The following is a 16885-nucleotide window of genomic DNA, read 5'->3' on the forward strand; positions in this document are numbered from 1 at the left end:
ATGAAAAAATTCTAGTTAAGAAGTTCTCTCTGGGTGCAATCTGATATGTCAGAAGCGTTTGTCTTTTGAGTGCACAGGCCTCGAATGAACCCCTCCTGTGAGGGCACCTGCCAGGCAATAATCCTTTGTCCATTTCTCTGTCATCATGGGGAATAGATTGTTGTCTAAATGCACTGGACTGCTCCTGGAAATGTGACAAGATATTCAATACCCTGTCATTCTCCTTCCAGCAGACACTGAGCCAAGCAACTGTGATTTCTGCCATTGACATTTCTGTCAGGTGTTTATCCCATTGAAAAATGCCTACCAACTACCTTGGGCAGGTTCGGGTAGTTGCTTTGGTGGACATGGACTCTTTTTTGTTCGAGTGGAATAGTGACAGAATCCTAATTTATGGAATAACGCAGTTGTACAGTACAAGTCATGAAACAGTGGTGGAATAATTACAGTAAGTTATGAAGCTCATGCTTTTTGGGTCACTAGAAACATATGGGCAGATGATGCTAAGAAGTTATGTATAGATTTTCTTCTGGCACATGATCATGAGTCCTGTGGGAAAACCAACCTCACCAAGTACTGGGAAGCCAGCGTTGAAGTGATGGAGGTAATGTCTCATTTTGCTGTAATTGAATCTGCCAGTATTGATGAGGCTTATATTGATCTGACAAGAAAGTTTGTAGAACAAGAAAGACTACAAAATCCACAAGGTCAGCCTATCTCAGCAGAATTGTTGCCAACTACCTATATTGAAGGGTTGCTCCATGGCCTTACAATGGCAGAAGAGACTACTCAGAAAGAGGAAATGAGAAAGCAAGGCTTACTCTAATGGCTTGATACTCTTCAGAATGGTAACACTACTACTTCCCCAGACCTGCAGCTCACCGTGGGAGCCGTGATTGTGGAAGAAGTGAGAACAGCTATAGAAAGGCAGATGGATTTTCAGTGTTTGGCTGGAATTTCACACAATACGGTCCTGATAAAACTGGTCTGTGGACTAAACAAGTCCAACTACCAGACCCTGGTTGCACATGGTTCAGTCCCACAGCTCTTCAGCTAAATGCTTATTTGTAAAATCTGTAGTCTAGAAGGAAAGCTAGGGGCCTCTGTCATTGAATTCCTGGGGGTAGAATATATGGGTTAACTGACCCAGTTCCCTGAATACCAGCTCCAGAGTCATTTGGGGTAAATAATGGGTCTTGGCTATATGCCATGTTCAAAAAGATTGGATCTGATCCAGTTAAACTCAGGCAACTACCCCAAACCATTGGCTGTAGCAAGAACTTCCCAGGAAAAATGGCCCTGGCTACTCAGGAACATGTACGGTGGTGGCTTTTGCAGTTAGCCCATGAACTAGAAGAGAGACTGACCAAGGAGCACAATGATGATGACAGGGTGGCCACCCAGTTGACTGTGAGCATTCATGTACAAGGAGACAAACATCTCAGTAGCCTGCACTGCTCTTGTGCCCTTACCTGTTATGATGCTCACAAGATGGGTCATGATGTGTTTTATGGTCATCTGGAACTATAATACTTCTGGAGTCTAAGCTGAATGGTCCCCTCCACTCACAATGCTTTTTCTCTGTGCTACCAAATTCTCTGCCTCTGTCCCTTCATCTTGCACAGATACCACCATCTTTTTAAGCAGTGACCCAACATTTCTGCCAAAGGTGCCAGTTACCAATTCAGAAGCTAAGACCCAGTGAAGTGGTCCACCAGAGGCAGCCAACAAGAAAATACCCAGTTCTCTGGAAGCATTCTTCTAAAAAGTTGCAAAAAAGCAGAAAGTCAAGAAGACTCAATTTCATCTTTCACTGTCTAGGCTCCTGTGACTAATTTGCCATCAGAACTCTCCTTGTCTTTCCAAACCAGTCATACTAAAGGAATTGAACCCTTCTTTAAAAAGAAAAGCCTGGAAGCCCTAAAGCAAAAACAGTTTAATAATCCTTCAGTTTCCTTTTCCCCACAAAACCCATGGTCTGCCCTAAAGGGTTACCAAACAATTTTTTTGACAGAGAATCCAGATTATGCCTAGGCTTGTGAAGAGGTCACAATGTCAGAATGCTCTATAGCAGCTCCTGAAGTGATGGCTTTAGCCCAGAGCAGCCCAAGCAGGCTTGCTTCTTTAACTTCCAATTCAGCTTGGGATGTGGCTGAAAGGGCAGCTACTGCAATGAGTCTTTTGGATACTGAAAACCAAGTGCCAGGTGAGTAGTGTAGCTCCTTGGTACCAGTGTGGCAGATGCTAGAACATATGGACTGTCATTTTGCATTGGAGTTGGAGAAATCTTTTTGCACCCCACCTTCCAAAATCCGGGTTGTTCCTTCTATTTGTCCCCAAGGCAAAATAAATCCCAAGAGCTCTATGGCCTCCAGTAATAAGGGATCTCTGCTATACTGAAAACCTTATGAATAGCAGAGAAACACTATCAGATATAATGCCAGAAAATGAACCCCTTGGGTTGGAAGGCACTCAAAATGCAACTGGGAAAGTGCTGTCTCCTCAAAGTAGATGATGTGAATGACATAAAACGCTTGGAAGTAAAGCGCTCGGGACCTTCATTTGCTGAAGGGACACAACTCAAAATGAAGAGAAACAGCTGTAAACATCCATTAATAATCAGAACATGGAATGTACAAAGTATGAATCTAATAAAATTGGAAATTGCCAAAAATAAGACGGACTGCATAAACATTGACATCTTAGGCATTAGTGAGCTGAATTGGCCTGGTATTGTCCATTTTGAATCTGACAACCACATGGTTCATAATGCCGGGAATGACAAATTGAAGAGGAATGGTGTTGTTTTCATTGTTAAAAAGAACACATCAAGATCTGTCATGAGGAGAACAAAAAAGATGGTGGTTTGGGTATAAATGCAGTGAGGTGCTTCATCATCAACAACATAGAATACTGGTTCAAGCAGGCTCAGGGGATGGTCCCAGAGCTCTGAACCACATATAAAGGAATATTTAGAAGGTTGGAAGGCTTACAGCTAGGGGAATATGTAGCAGAAGCAAGAAATTCATTGCTTTCTAATTCAAGACACTCAGCTACTCCCGGAGCCACTATCTTGGGAGAGACCAAGTGGGAGAAGCCATAGACGCCTGACAGAACCACGGTGATAAAGGTGTGGACATTATTTTTTTAAAAATCTGTTCATTGGTCTCCCACTATCTGTGCACCTCTATTCTGGTGACTAGAGGGGGTGCCTGAGCAAGTGGATACACCAGCCCCACACCCAGAGGATTCTACTATGAATGAGCACAGAACTCCTTGGAATTTAAACTGTTTCCACTTAAAACTGAATGGCAGTGCAAAACAGCCACAGCTGGTCCTGAACTGTTTATCACTAGGAAAAAGGCCTGAACGGGGATTGTGGAGTGGGGACAGGCAGTCTGAAAAGGAAACAGGCTGAAAATTAAATCCTGAGTTATGTCACAATGACCAAAAGTGGCATCTTGAAATTTCTCAGGAAGAAGAGTGAAAAAGAGAGCCCATCTCCTGATCACATCTAGCTGGAGGCAATCAAAAAGCATAAAAAAATACCAAAATACATACCCATCTAAGTATTAAGGCCACAGATAACTCCTGAATATGCCCCCCAAAACAGAAACAGATGACCACATCAGCATATGTCCAGAAATGACATAAAGTGTCTGAGGCAAATGAGCTGGAAGTAGACCATACTGGAAGATAGGCAGGCATTGGAAATGACTGAGAAGGAATTTAGAAAAATTATTATAAAATGTATCAAAACACTATACAATGGAGTTGAGAAAAATAAGAAAGAAGCCAGGAAAGTGGTAGAGGAACAATCAAATAAGGTAGATACAGCATCAAAAACAATTTGAAACCTACAGAAAGAGGTCCAAATGATTAATAATAGAATATTAGATATGGACAATACACTGAAAGAGCAAAGGAGTAGAATTGAAGAGATAGAAGCCAGAACTAGTAAAATAGAAGATAAATCTCTCAACACTACAAAGCGAAGCTCAACCACAAAAAAGGATAAAAAGTCTGAAGAAGGCCTAAGATTCATGTTGGACAAAGTGAAGTGGAATAACTTAAGAATTATCAGCATTCCAGAACAGGAAGAATCACACAAGTACACAGAAGAGATAGTTGAAGAGCTTCTAGAAGAGAATTGTCCTAACATCCTGAAAATCTAAAAGATAAGCATTCAAGAAGTTCAATGAACCCCAAGAAGGATAGACCCTAAAAGACAGTCACCAAGACACATCATGAAGTTCTCCAAAATCAAAGATAACGACAGAATCCTGAAAGCAGCTAAGGAAAAGAGAAGTGTAACATACAAAGGCAAGCAAATCAGATTAAGCTCGGACCTCTCAACAGAAACCATGCAGGCAAGAAAGCAATGGGGAGACATATATAAAACCCTGAATGAAAAAAAACAAAAACCTGCCAACCAAGAATCCTCTACCCAGTAAAGCTGTCAATCAAATATGACAGTGTAATCAAAACATTCCAGGATAAACAGAAGCTAAGGGATTTTTCCACAGCCAACCCTGCTATTAAAAACATCCTAAAGGAAATTCTGTGGACTGAGAACCAACAAGAACAGACAACAACCAGAGAATGACGTATGTGGCAGCATCACCCTGAACTCAATTGACAAATGGAAGAGTCAAGAACAGAATAAAATTATAAGAACAGACTATCTGGGAGGTCAGTCTATGATCAAAACGATTACAATGTGAAAGAACGTAAACACAGAGGAACAGAGCGCCAGGTGGTGAGATGGTTCAGGTAGATTACAGGATAAAATAGACTGTCTTAAATGGAGGGAGGAGTTAATGGAATATAAAGTAACCACAACAATGGGATTAGGGTGGAGGGCTTAGTTCAGGTGTTGGTGAGGGCAATAGAAGTAGGGGGAGGAAATGGAAGAACAAACTAGATTAGGGGAACACTGAGACATATTTGCATGGGCTAAGTGGGACAGAGGTAAATAGTGATGTATTCTCAACCTTGGAACAACAGGGCTCGTGATACAGGGATCCAGGTATAGTTTGAAGAGGGGAAATAATACTAAAATGATTGACTATCTTATGGATATTGGTTTGTTTCCCTTGCCTACTATTATTGTAAAATAGACACTTGAGTGGGATAGAGAGCAATGTTGGGAAATATGATCACAGAAACATTGGAGCCCATCTTCAGCTTATAACTGATTGGAATACCTAAAAGGGGTTCTAGAAATTGCCCAGTGAAATAAGCCTATTGCAAAGAGCTTGCAAAATATAGGCCCTTAGGTGGAATCCTCAGTCCCATCCAGAACCTAATGAGGTGGGACATTCCCACTAGCAAGGACAAGCAGACAAGCCTGAAACAGGTAGCATGACAGAAGATACATCTTCAAAGGAAGATCATCAGGAAAAACCCAAAACAAAAATGTCAGCATAACTGGCTACTACAAGAATAAGCAAGCTGTTCACCAGGAAGCCATCAAGGCAAACAATCAAGTTCCTCAGGACAAATTCCCCTCTAAATCTGAAACTCAAAGGGAACACACAAACAGGCATGTAAGCTTGCTGGCGACCACAACGGTCTACTGGTGAGTGGAAGAGGAGGAAAGGCAGCAATGAAGAAATGGGCTGAGTTCAACTACAGTCCACTGACTCTCGTTGACCTGGAGATAAGAGAGAGAAGAGGAAGGGCTGATTGGTCCAAAGTGTGATGAGATCTGAGGACACTTGAGCCCATAGACAAGGATATAGCCACAGGGGGCTAGAGCTGAGAGTGAAGTATCCAGCTAATATGAAGGGAGGGAAGATGCACAAGAACACCCTAACTTGCAGACAGTACCCATTTGACCTAGCTTCGATGGCTTGATAATCAGAATTTGATTAGAAGAAGATTAGCTCCAAAAAAATTTTGATAAAGGACAAGGGTAAATTGCTACAATTTGATGAATCTGACCCATACCCAAGGAAGTAGTAACTCTAAATACCAACAGAGAGGGAAGGTGTCTTCAAATCAAGTATCAATGCTATCCCTTCTGTACATAGGGTAGATAGGGATGGACAACTTAGACATTGGCTACCTGAAATGAGGGGGCGATAAAGGCAAGAAGTGACTGGCTTACAAGGTTTCAAGTGGGAGTTTAGTTTAAGAGTATGGGGGTGAAGAAAGAGTCCCCACTGAACAGTTTTCATCTTGTCTATATGGGTCTGGTGAAAAGAGATGGGGATAAGATTTGTGGGATTCGACAGTGAATAATTGTTATCATGACTAATTACAACTGTCACAACTGTGAAGGTAAAAGTTTTGTAACAAAAACAGGGGAGTAGTTAATCTCACACTCCAGAAACAAAGGACCCTAGGACCATTAAGGGAGAGGAGCACAAGCAGAATGAGGGACCCTATCCAGAGAAGCAGAGACACCAGAGACGGGGGCAGAGATGGGGGACATGGAGAGGGGGAGTGGCTAAGGACTCTAGATTCATGGGAAGAGAGGGACTAATTGCTGACACCCAGGAGGCAGACTTGCAGGATGTGCCCTTCAGAGGTGTAAATTATTATACATGCATAAGTGTTTGTTTGTTTTTTTAAAGAGCTAAAATGAATAGAGAGAAATACTGTTAACTGATGGTTGTTGTTAAGTGCCGTGGAGTCGGTTCCGACTCATAGCGACCCTGCACAGGGTTTCCGAGGCTGTAAATCTTTACGGGAGCAGAACGCCTAATCTTTCTCCCGCGGAACCGCTGGTAGTTTCGAACTGCTGACCTTGCGGTTCACAGCCCGATTAGTAACCACTACTCTACCAGAGCTCCTTGGTATATGCAGGAAATTATAATCATTGTAATGAAACAAGATGTATGATTTGTTAAATGTAAAACTGATCATCTGCTCTGTAAACTTTCACTCAATTCACCGTAAAAACTTTTTTAAAAAAGATCTTATCATGAGATACAAAGCTGTCTGTTATAGGATAATATCCTTGTGCCTACAGGGAAAAACAGTTAATAGCACTATTATTTAAATTTACACACCAACCACTAAATCCAGTGAGGATGAAATAGAAGAATTCTACCAACTTCTTCAATCTGAAATTGATCAAACATGTAATCAAGACATATGGGTAATCTCTGGTGATTGGAATGCAAAGGTTGGAAACAAAGAAGAAGCATCAGTAGTTGGAAAATATGACCTTGGTGATAGAAATGATACTCGAGATTGTGTGATAGAATTCTGCAAAACCAAAGATTTGTTCATTTCAAATACCTTTTTTTAAACAGCATAAGAGACAAGTATTCACATGGACCTTACCAGATGGAATACACAGAAATCAAATTGAATGCATCTGTGGAAAGAGACGGTAGAAAAGCTCCAAATCATCAGCCAAAACAAGGACGGGGCAGATTGTGGAACAGTCCATCAATTGCTCATATGCAAATTCAGACTGAAGCTGAAGAAAATGAAAACAAGTCCACGAGAGCCAAAATATGACCTTGAATATATCCCACCTGAGTTTAGAGATCATCTAAAGAACAAATTTGATACATTAAACACTAAAGACCGAAGACCAGAAGAGTTGTGGGATGACATCAAGAACATTATACATGACGAAAGCAAAAAGTCATTAAGAAGACAAGAAAGAAGTAAAGAACAAAATGAATGCCCGAAGAGACTCTGAAACTTGCTCTCTAGCGTAGAGATGCTAAAGCAAATGGAAGAAATGAGGAGGTACAAGAGCTAAACAGAAAATTTTAAAGATCAGCTTGAGAAAACAAAGTCAAATATTACAAAGAAATGTGTAAAGATTTCGAGTTAGAAAAACAAAAGGGAAGAACTTGCTTAACATTTCTAAAGCGGAGGGAACTGCAGAAAACATTCAAGTCTCAACTTTCAGTATTGAAGGATTCTCTGGGCAATTATTGAATGGTGTAGATAGCATCAAAAGAATATGGAGGAATACATGGATTCACTGTACCAAAAGGAAATGGTTGATGTTCAACCATTTCAAGAGGTAGCATATGATCAAGAACCAATGATACTGAAGGAAGAAGTGCAATGTGCACTGAAGAAATTGGCAAAGAACAAGGCCCTGGGAATTGATGGGATGCAAATTGAAATCTTTCAACAAAGTGAGGTGGCACTGGAGGCACTCACTCATCTTTGCCAAGAAGACAGCTATCTGGCCAACTGATTAGAAGAGATCCGTATCTGTGCCTATTCCAAAAAGAGGTGATCCAACAGAATGCAGAAATCATCGGACAATACCTTTGATATCCCATTCGAGTAAAATTTTATTAGAGGCAATACAGAAATGGCTGCAAGCATATATTGACAGAAAACTTCCAGAGGTTCAGGCCAGAATCAGAAAAGGACTTGGAACAAGGGATATCATTGCTGATGTCAGATGGATCTTGGCTGAAAGCACCGAATACTAGAAATATGTTAACCTGTGCTTTAATGACTATGCAAAGGCCTCCAATTGTGTGTATCATAACAAACTATGGACAATAATGTGAAGTATGAGTATTCCTGAACACTTAATTTTGCTCATGAGGAATTTGTACATGGACCAAACAGTTGTTCAAACAAAACATGGAAACACTGAATGTTTTCAAATTAAGAAACGTGTGCAACAGGGTTGTATTCTTTTACCGTACTTATTCAACCTTTATGCTGAACAAATAATCTGAAAAGCTGGGTTATATGAAGAAAAACGTAGCATCAGGATTAGAGGAAGACTCATTAACAGCCTGTGATATGCAGATGATACAACCTTGCTTGCTGAAAGTGAAGAGGACTTAAAACACTTAGCAATGAGGATCAAAAACCACAGATGGGTTGCATCTCAATATAAAGAACACAAAAAATCCTCACCAATACACTGGACCAATAAACAACATTCTTATTAGTGGAGAAAAACTGAAGTTGTAAAAGACTTCATTTTTCTTGAATCAACCATCAACACTAATGGAAGCAGCAGCCAAGAAATCAAACAATATATTGCATTAGGCAAATCTGATGCACAAGACTTTTTCAAAGCCTTGAAGAGCAAAATGTCAGCTTGAGGACTAAGGTATTCCTGACCCAAGCCATGATATTTTCAATAACCTAATATGCATGCGAAGATTGGACAGTGACTAAGGAAGATGATAGAAGAATTGATGCATTTGAGTTATGGTGTTGGAGGAGAATAATGAAAGTACCATGGGTTGCCAAAAGAACAAATAGATCTGTGTTGGAAGAAGTACAGTCAGAGTGCTCCTTAGAGGCCAGGATAGCCAGACTTCATCTCTCACACATGCGACATATTGTCAGGAGGGACCAGTCACTGGAGAGGGATATCATGTTTGGTAAGGTCAGAGAAAAAGAGGAAGGCCCCCAATGAGATGTACTGGCAAAATGGAAGCATCAATGGACTCAAGCATGGCAACAATTGTGAGGTTGGCACAGGATCAGGCAGTGTTTCGTTCTGTTGGCACCAACTATATGGCACCTAACAACTACAGTCTAGTCTTGAGGGTATACAAAAATAAATAAATAAAAGATGCTTGCTCTGGTCATGATGAGGAGGATGGACACGAGAAAGGTTAGAATGGAGTTGATGAGAACAGATAGGTGTCTGTTGTAATAATTCAGCAAAGATATATTCCTAATTTCAGAAGAAGACTTGGGTGCAACGAATTACTTTATATTTCTCTTCTACGCCTAGTCTTTGTAACTCCAACGAAACTACTTTTTTCCTGATGAGTCTGTGTAAGAGAAAGTAGGGGAAGTTCCTTGGGATTATATGATTTAGTTTTGAGTGGTTGTTACCAGGGTTAATTGGGATAACTTTGACCTCTAACATGAGTATAAAATTGGCCATCTCAGAACTATGAGGGGGAATTTCATTAACATCAAAGAAGAAAAGCCACTCGTGGAACATGTCCTTTGGACCCCAAGATCCCTGGTATTTAACCTCCTTGACTGACTCAGGGACAGAAAGCTATGTCACCAGAGGAATGGTAGTGAAACAGCAGCAGTAGAACCAGGAACCAGAGCATGAGACAAACTGGCAGGCTTCTCAGTACACAGTGTAAGTAAAGCTGAAGACTTTCAGAGTGGGGTGCCTCTAGGACTTATTTGGGGAGCTGGTTTTCTGATTCAAAGAGCTAGAGTAGAGTGACATCAGGCTGAGGCTTATTGTGGTGTGCCCTGTGGACATTCATTATCATCCACCAAAGAACTTTGTAAACAAGGGCTAGAGAGAGGTCTTCCTGTGGACACAGCAAAGGAGAGGGTGCCCTGACTAGAAGAACTGTGCCCTGAACATTTCTGACCTTGAATTGTAACCTGTTAACCTCCCTAAATGGATCTCTGGTCATGTCGTGATTATGAATCGGGCTGCTAACTTCAAAGTTAGCAGTTCAAATCTACCAGAGGTCCTACGGAAGAAAGATGAGGCTTTCTGCTCCCATAAAGATTTACAGCCTTGGAAATCCTACAGGGTCACTATGAGTCGGAACTGACTCCAGGACATATGACACATAACATACCAACCAACCAACCGACCTCCCTAATGGAGTCCTGGTGTGGCACTGTAGGGTAAGTACTGGAATTATAACTGCAAGGTCGATTTTTCAAACCCACTAGTCACTGCTTGGAAACCCTACTATATAAGATCTCTATGAGTCAGAACCGACTTGATGACAATTAACAACAACAACAACCTCCCTAATAAATCCCTTAACTGTGAGTACAGTGTCTGGGCTCTGTGTGACCACTGCAATGAATTATAGAACTTTGGTGAGAAGTAGAGTTGTGTACCTTGGGAGGAATTACTGGTGCCATATTTTTTTTGCAAGGAGTTATAAACAGGATTTTTATGTTCTCAGAAAGATATTATGGCCAGGGATACTGTAATGACTCCACAGTACTTAACAACAACAACAACAACAACAACCCTTTCATTCATCATTCCTTCTTTCAGGATTCTGTATCAAGCAGGCTATGCACAAAGAACAATAGTAAAATGGGAATCTAATTACTGTTTCACTAATAGCTGAGTTAGTATTCAATAATACACAATACAGGGCCCTTCAGTAAAATTCATCAGTGATATGACAAGGCTTAAATTGTAAACTTAGTAAAGTCTCTTACCCTACAATTAAATTGAATCATTGGTACCTGTATGAACAAATGTACCTACTTTGGGCAGGGAGTTAGTTGAGAGCAAGTGGGAGCAGAGAAGAGAAACCATATATCTCAAGAAAGGACTTATGTACGTTGACCCAAACAGCTACAAGGAGTTGCACAGAAAGAATATGACAAAGAATAGCAGACTTTTACCTGAGGCAGGATAGTAAGAAAGTGAAAGATAAGTGGATGACTGAGTCTGCAAAAAAGAGAGACGCTTTCTTGAAGTGCAAGTGAGAGAGTGTCATGAATGGGTTCTGGAGCAGAAACTATAGGAACTGATCAAATTGAACACAATCCATGTTTCACATTTTGACAGGTAACTATACTACTTCCCTTTCCCATGTGAAGGTGTTCTTAAAGGGGTAGAGGCAGAAGTTTGTAGAGAAAGGCAACATTTCCCTTTGCAATGCTAAAAACAAGGAGACCTTTATTATACAGTGACAGTACATTCTCTAGCTCTTGACCATGGTACTAACTGAAGGCATCAGGAAGCAAATGAGGGAGAATTTGGAAGATATGGACAGACACTTTTGAATTAGTATCTCACAAGAGAAAAATAAACTTGTCTATTGAGGCCTTCAAGAAGCATTTCAAATCTTTTTGCTGTGGTACAAGAATAAGCCAGTGACTATGCGAGATGATGTATTCTGCCTGAGTTCTGTGATTCTTTTCACCAAATTCAGCCACTTACCATAAATCAAGATGCAGGTTTAAGTTATTGCCCTCTCTGTTCCCTTTATTCTTTGCCATTTGTTGATTAAAATGAGTCACTCTTTATTAGAGAGAAGACCTCATACTTCTTTTGCACTTGACTATAATGGTTAGGGTGTTCAAGCAACCCAAATTCCTCCAACAAACTTTCTTAAGAGAGCAGCCTTTTGGGGCACAAGGCTAAAAGTCAGCTTGCCATCCATTAGTGCCACATATTCTTGTCTTTGGCAAGTATTCACTTTGAAAAGCATCGGGTAAAGCTTATGATGCCATCTCCATTGATCTCATGCCTATAAGAACAAAATAAGAGGCTATAGAAAACTTATTTTTAAATTGAATTTAAGTAGTTTTGCCACATTTTAAATGTCAGACGGAACTATTCTACAGCACAAATTTGCCAAGTATATGCAGGCGGCTGTTTTCAATAGGACTGTTCATGCCCTATTGTACTAATCTTTTTTTAAACACACACCTTGCTGGAAAAGGCCAAGAACACCCACACAGGCTGTGGGCACTGTTACTTTTTTTTCTTGCTCCAAGTGAATGAATAGGCTCTTATTTGATTCCATATGTTGCACCATTATTTGTTTCCCAATCGTTTTCTGTCCTTGATGGACATTAAGTCTTCCTGGACTACAGCAGGCACCAGTCCCTGTACTCTCCCACATGGCCATCTACTCCTCCAGACATCTGCCCATCTATCTGCCTCCATTTGATCACCCTCCTGCCTGGATTAGCTCCTCAATCCAAGAATCATCAGGAATTGCATACAGTGGATGGGGCAGTCTGGTAGAATAGAGTTCCCTGATTTTTTTTTTTTTTAATCAAACATGAATGTTGAAAACCTTCCTAATATGTGCATTCTCCATCCTTAGTAAAGTGTAGTGTGGTCACCAACAGCGAATGACCTTTGGCAATTTGTGAACTCCTTAGGACAGTATCTGTTATTTAGTAATGAAGTCTGCTTGTTGGCTTAGAACTAAGACTCTAGACACAAATGACCTTGATTTTCAGTTCTGGCTCTTCTACTTACTAGATACGTAACTCTGGAAAAATTACACAACTTCTCTGGGGCTCAATTTCCTCATTTTTAAAATGGGGCTAATAATACCTATTTCACAGTGTTGTTGTGAAGAGTAAATGACATGATATACTAATATGTCAAATGCCTGGCAGAATTTATATCATACAATAAATGAGTAAGCTACAAGAGTGGATGGTCACATGGGAGAGTACAGGGACTGTTGCCTGCTTGATTCTTGGAATGCTAAGTGTCCATTAAGGACAGATAAAAATTGGGAAGTGAATAAAGATACAACACAACAGATTGAGTAAGAGCTTACTGATCTACTTTGAGAAAGAAAAAAGTAACAGTAAATACTATATATTAGCTTTATTGTCAGAGAGTGTTCAATAAATAATAGGTACAAGCAACATTATTATTTAATTTTATTATCCCTCAAGTCCTTTGCCATCATCCTTCAGATCAGCGGTTACTTATTCTGCATCTATAATCCCATAGTCAATAAATGTTTTGGAGATTCTCCTTTTGTATTAAAGATTTTTTGCCTTTGGTGGGGAAAAAACAAGAAAGGTGACATAATCATAGCCCTAAATGAGCTTACACTTTAGTTGGGAAGGTAAAATATTCACTCCTACAAGTAAAATTAACAATATTAAAATATCAGACGTGCAATATAGATGCTATATGATATTAGAGTTCAGAGGAAGTGGCTATTCTTGTGTGCTGGGCTGGAGGTTGAGCTGTGGTTTCTAAAATAGAAATAGATGATAATAATAACTCCTTTTTTTACACCTAACCTGGGCTATGTTTCAAGTCCTCTTCACTTTTAGGAGCAAGGTTGTATCATCTGCATATCGCAGGTTGTTAATGAGTCTTCCTCCAATCCTGATGCCATGTTTTTCTTCATAGAACCCAGCTTCTCGGACTATTTGCTCAGCATACAGGTTGAATAAGTATGGTAAAAGAATACAACCCTGTCTCACACCTTTCCCAATCTTAAAACATTCAGTGTTCCCATGTTCTGTTCGAACAACTGCTTCTTGGTCTAGGTACAGATTTCTCAGAAGTACAATTAAGTGTTCTGGAATACTCATACTTCTCAATGTTGTCCATAGCTTGTCATGATCCACACAATCGAAAGCCTTTGCGTAGTCAATAAAGCACAGGTAAACACCCTTCTGGTATTCTCTGCTTTTAGCCAAGATCCATCGGACATCAGCAATGATATCTCTGGTTCCACAGCCTCTTCTGAATCCAGCTTGAACCTCTGGAAGTTCTCTGTCAATGTATGATTGCAGCCATTTCTGTATTACCTTTAGCAAAACTTTACTCACTTGAGATATCAAAGAGATTGTCCGATGATTTCCGCATTCTGTTGAGTCACCTCTCTTTGGAATGGGCATAAATATTGATCTCTTCCAATCAGTTGGCCAGATAGTTGTCTTCCAAATTTCTTGGCAGTGAAGAGGACTTGAAACATTTACTTATGAAGATTAAAGAGCACAGTCTTCGATATAGATTACATCTCAATGTAAAGAAAACAAAAATCCTCACCACTGGACCAATAAACAACATTCTTATCAATGGAGAAAAGATTGATGTTGTCAGGGACTTCATTCTTCTTGGTCAACTATCAACACTTGCAGAAGCAGCTGTCAAGAGATCAGACGACGTATTGCATTGGGCAAATCTGCTGCACAGGAACTTTTTAAAGTATTAAAGAGCAGAGATGTCAGCTTGAGGATTAAGGTGCACCCGACACAGGCCATGGTGTTTTCAATAGCCTCATATGGATGCGAAAGCTGGACAGTGAATAAGGAAGATCATAGAAGAATTGATGCCTTTGAGTTGTGGTGTTGGAGGAGAATACTGAAAGTGCCATGGACTGCCAAAAGAACCAATAGATCTGTTTTGGAAGAAGTGCAGCCAGAGTGCTCCTTGGAGGCCAGGATGGCTAAGCTTCGTCTCTCCTACTTTGGACATATTGTCCGGAGGAAACAATCATTGGAGAAGGATGTCATGCTGGGTAGGGTGGAGGGTCAGAGAAAAAAGAGGAAGACCTCTAATGAGATGGATTGTCCAGGTGGCATCATTGATGGACTCAAGTGTGGCAGCGGTAGTGAGGTTGGCCCAGGATCGGACATTGTTTCGTTCTGCTGTGCATGGGATCGCTATGAGTCAGTTCTGACTCGATGGCACCTGACAACAACAACAGCAAACCTGGGCTAGAGTGCTTTGACGGCACAGTGATTAAACACTCGATTGCTAAATGCAAACTCAACAATTTGAACCCATCTGCCACTCCAAGGCAGAAAGATGTGTCAGTTTGCTTCCCTAAAGATTGCAAACTTGAAAACCCAAAGGATCATTTGTACTCTGTCCTAAAGGGTCACCATGGGTCAGAGTCAATGGGATAGCAATGGGTATTATGCACTAGATGCCTTACATGTATTCTTTCATTTCATATTATGAACAATGCAATATTCTACAAGGTAGTCAGCAACAGTTCCCTCACTTTTCAGGTGAAGGAACTGAGATTTAGGGAAACAGAGTCCTAGTGTGTCTATGTAGGATAAGCACTAGACTGCAAGGTTGGTTTGAACCACAAGGTTGGTGCTTCAAATTCACCAGCCCTCCTCAGAAACCCTATATAGAGTCACTGTGAATTGGAACTGAACTGACTCAATGACACTTAAAAACAACAACAGAGCAACTTTGCCTAGGACCATACTGACTGATTAATAGTAGAGCCAGGATCTGAACCCCGAGCTTTCTGACTCATGAATTTCTCAGTATAAACCAGTCTGTCTCCTGTTAATAAAGATCAGCAGTCTGGTACAATCAGATAGGGGAATGATGCAAACAAACAGGCGTTGATGCTTAGGGAATAATGAAGGGAACATCTGAATGATATGGAGGATTTATGTTTAAGAAGAAAGAGAGGAGGGCCTGGGGTAAACTGAGGCCTACTTATGAAAGGCATAAGCCAAGCTTAAGAGATCAGGCTGTTTCCTACAGGAACCAAGGACAAGAGTTCAGGATTTTTATGTGATCTGTCAGGAATCTAAAGCCATCTCCTATAAATGGTCTCTGACTAAACTTTGATTTGTTTGGGTTTGGTTTTGTCTCTTATTCCCTTCTTTAGAAAGATAATACAAGTAATAATTCCATTTATTTGATGTTTCCAGGTAGATTTTACTCATGTAAGGATCGCTTGGGAGAGTGTGTATATGTAGGAGGCAAGAGAGACTGAGAAAGCTCAAAATGCCTTGACCTAGAAGGATATGTTTGCACTGCATAAAAACACCCTTCTATGCATTCTGAGAGATAGTGATCTGTGTCTTTTGCTATATATTGGTGATAGAAGGCAAATATTACCCTGGGAAAGACTTGGATTGCTTCTGACCAACAAAGAACCATAAGAGCTTCTCCAGCTAGGACACTGTCACTTATATAAACATGGGCACTTTTAACCTGCAAATCGGTTGACTTCCAAAAGTTCATTTAACAGTCAGTTTTTTGCAACTTGGAACACATGGTCCCTTGGAAACAATGCTATGTAAAAATGGTACTTGTTTTTTTCTACAATGGAGATAATGAAACACTTAAGATTGTTATGGGTAATCATAAATTCCACAGATAATTTATAACCAGCAGTAAGTATGATTTCAAAGGTCTAAAACTAGCAACAGTCAGAAGAAGTTGGTCTAGGCAATAGGAAAAATTACATAGCTTTCCATGCAGTATACTATTCTTCTTTTTCTTTCTTTTTAAGTAGAAGCCTTTTAAATAAGTTCCTGGTTTTCTAAGGATTTGTTCAGAGACTTATAGCTGTGTACAGGTCAATGTCATAAGCCGTTTTAGAGAAATCGCTTTCTAGATTGCATATGGTCCATAAAGGATAGACCCTCTGCAGAAGTAGAGCAGGAGGGTACCTGCATTGTGACTTGAAGGGTACCCCTATGATGCCTTTAAAAAAAAAAAAAA

The 16885-nt window shown here is 40.3% G+C and overlaps 1 pseudogene; it reads left to right on the forward strand.

Annotated features, from left to right (window-relative positions):
• The first annotated feature begins 299 nt into the window (after window positions 1-299).
• On the forward strand, window positions 300-2400 carry LOC102826879 (annotated as a pseudogene).
• The last annotated feature ends 14485 nt before the right edge of the window (window positions 2401-16885 follow it).

This window comes from Chrysochloris asiatica, unplaced genomic scaffold (assembly GCF_000296735.1).
Source record: "Chrysochloris asiatica unplaced genomic scaffold, ChrAsi1.0 scaffold00051, whole genome shotgun sequence".
In the NCBI taxonomy this organism is placed as follows: domain Eukaryota; kingdom Metazoa; phylum Chordata; class Mammalia; order Afrosoricida; family Chrysochloridae; genus Chrysochloris; species Chrysochloris asiatica.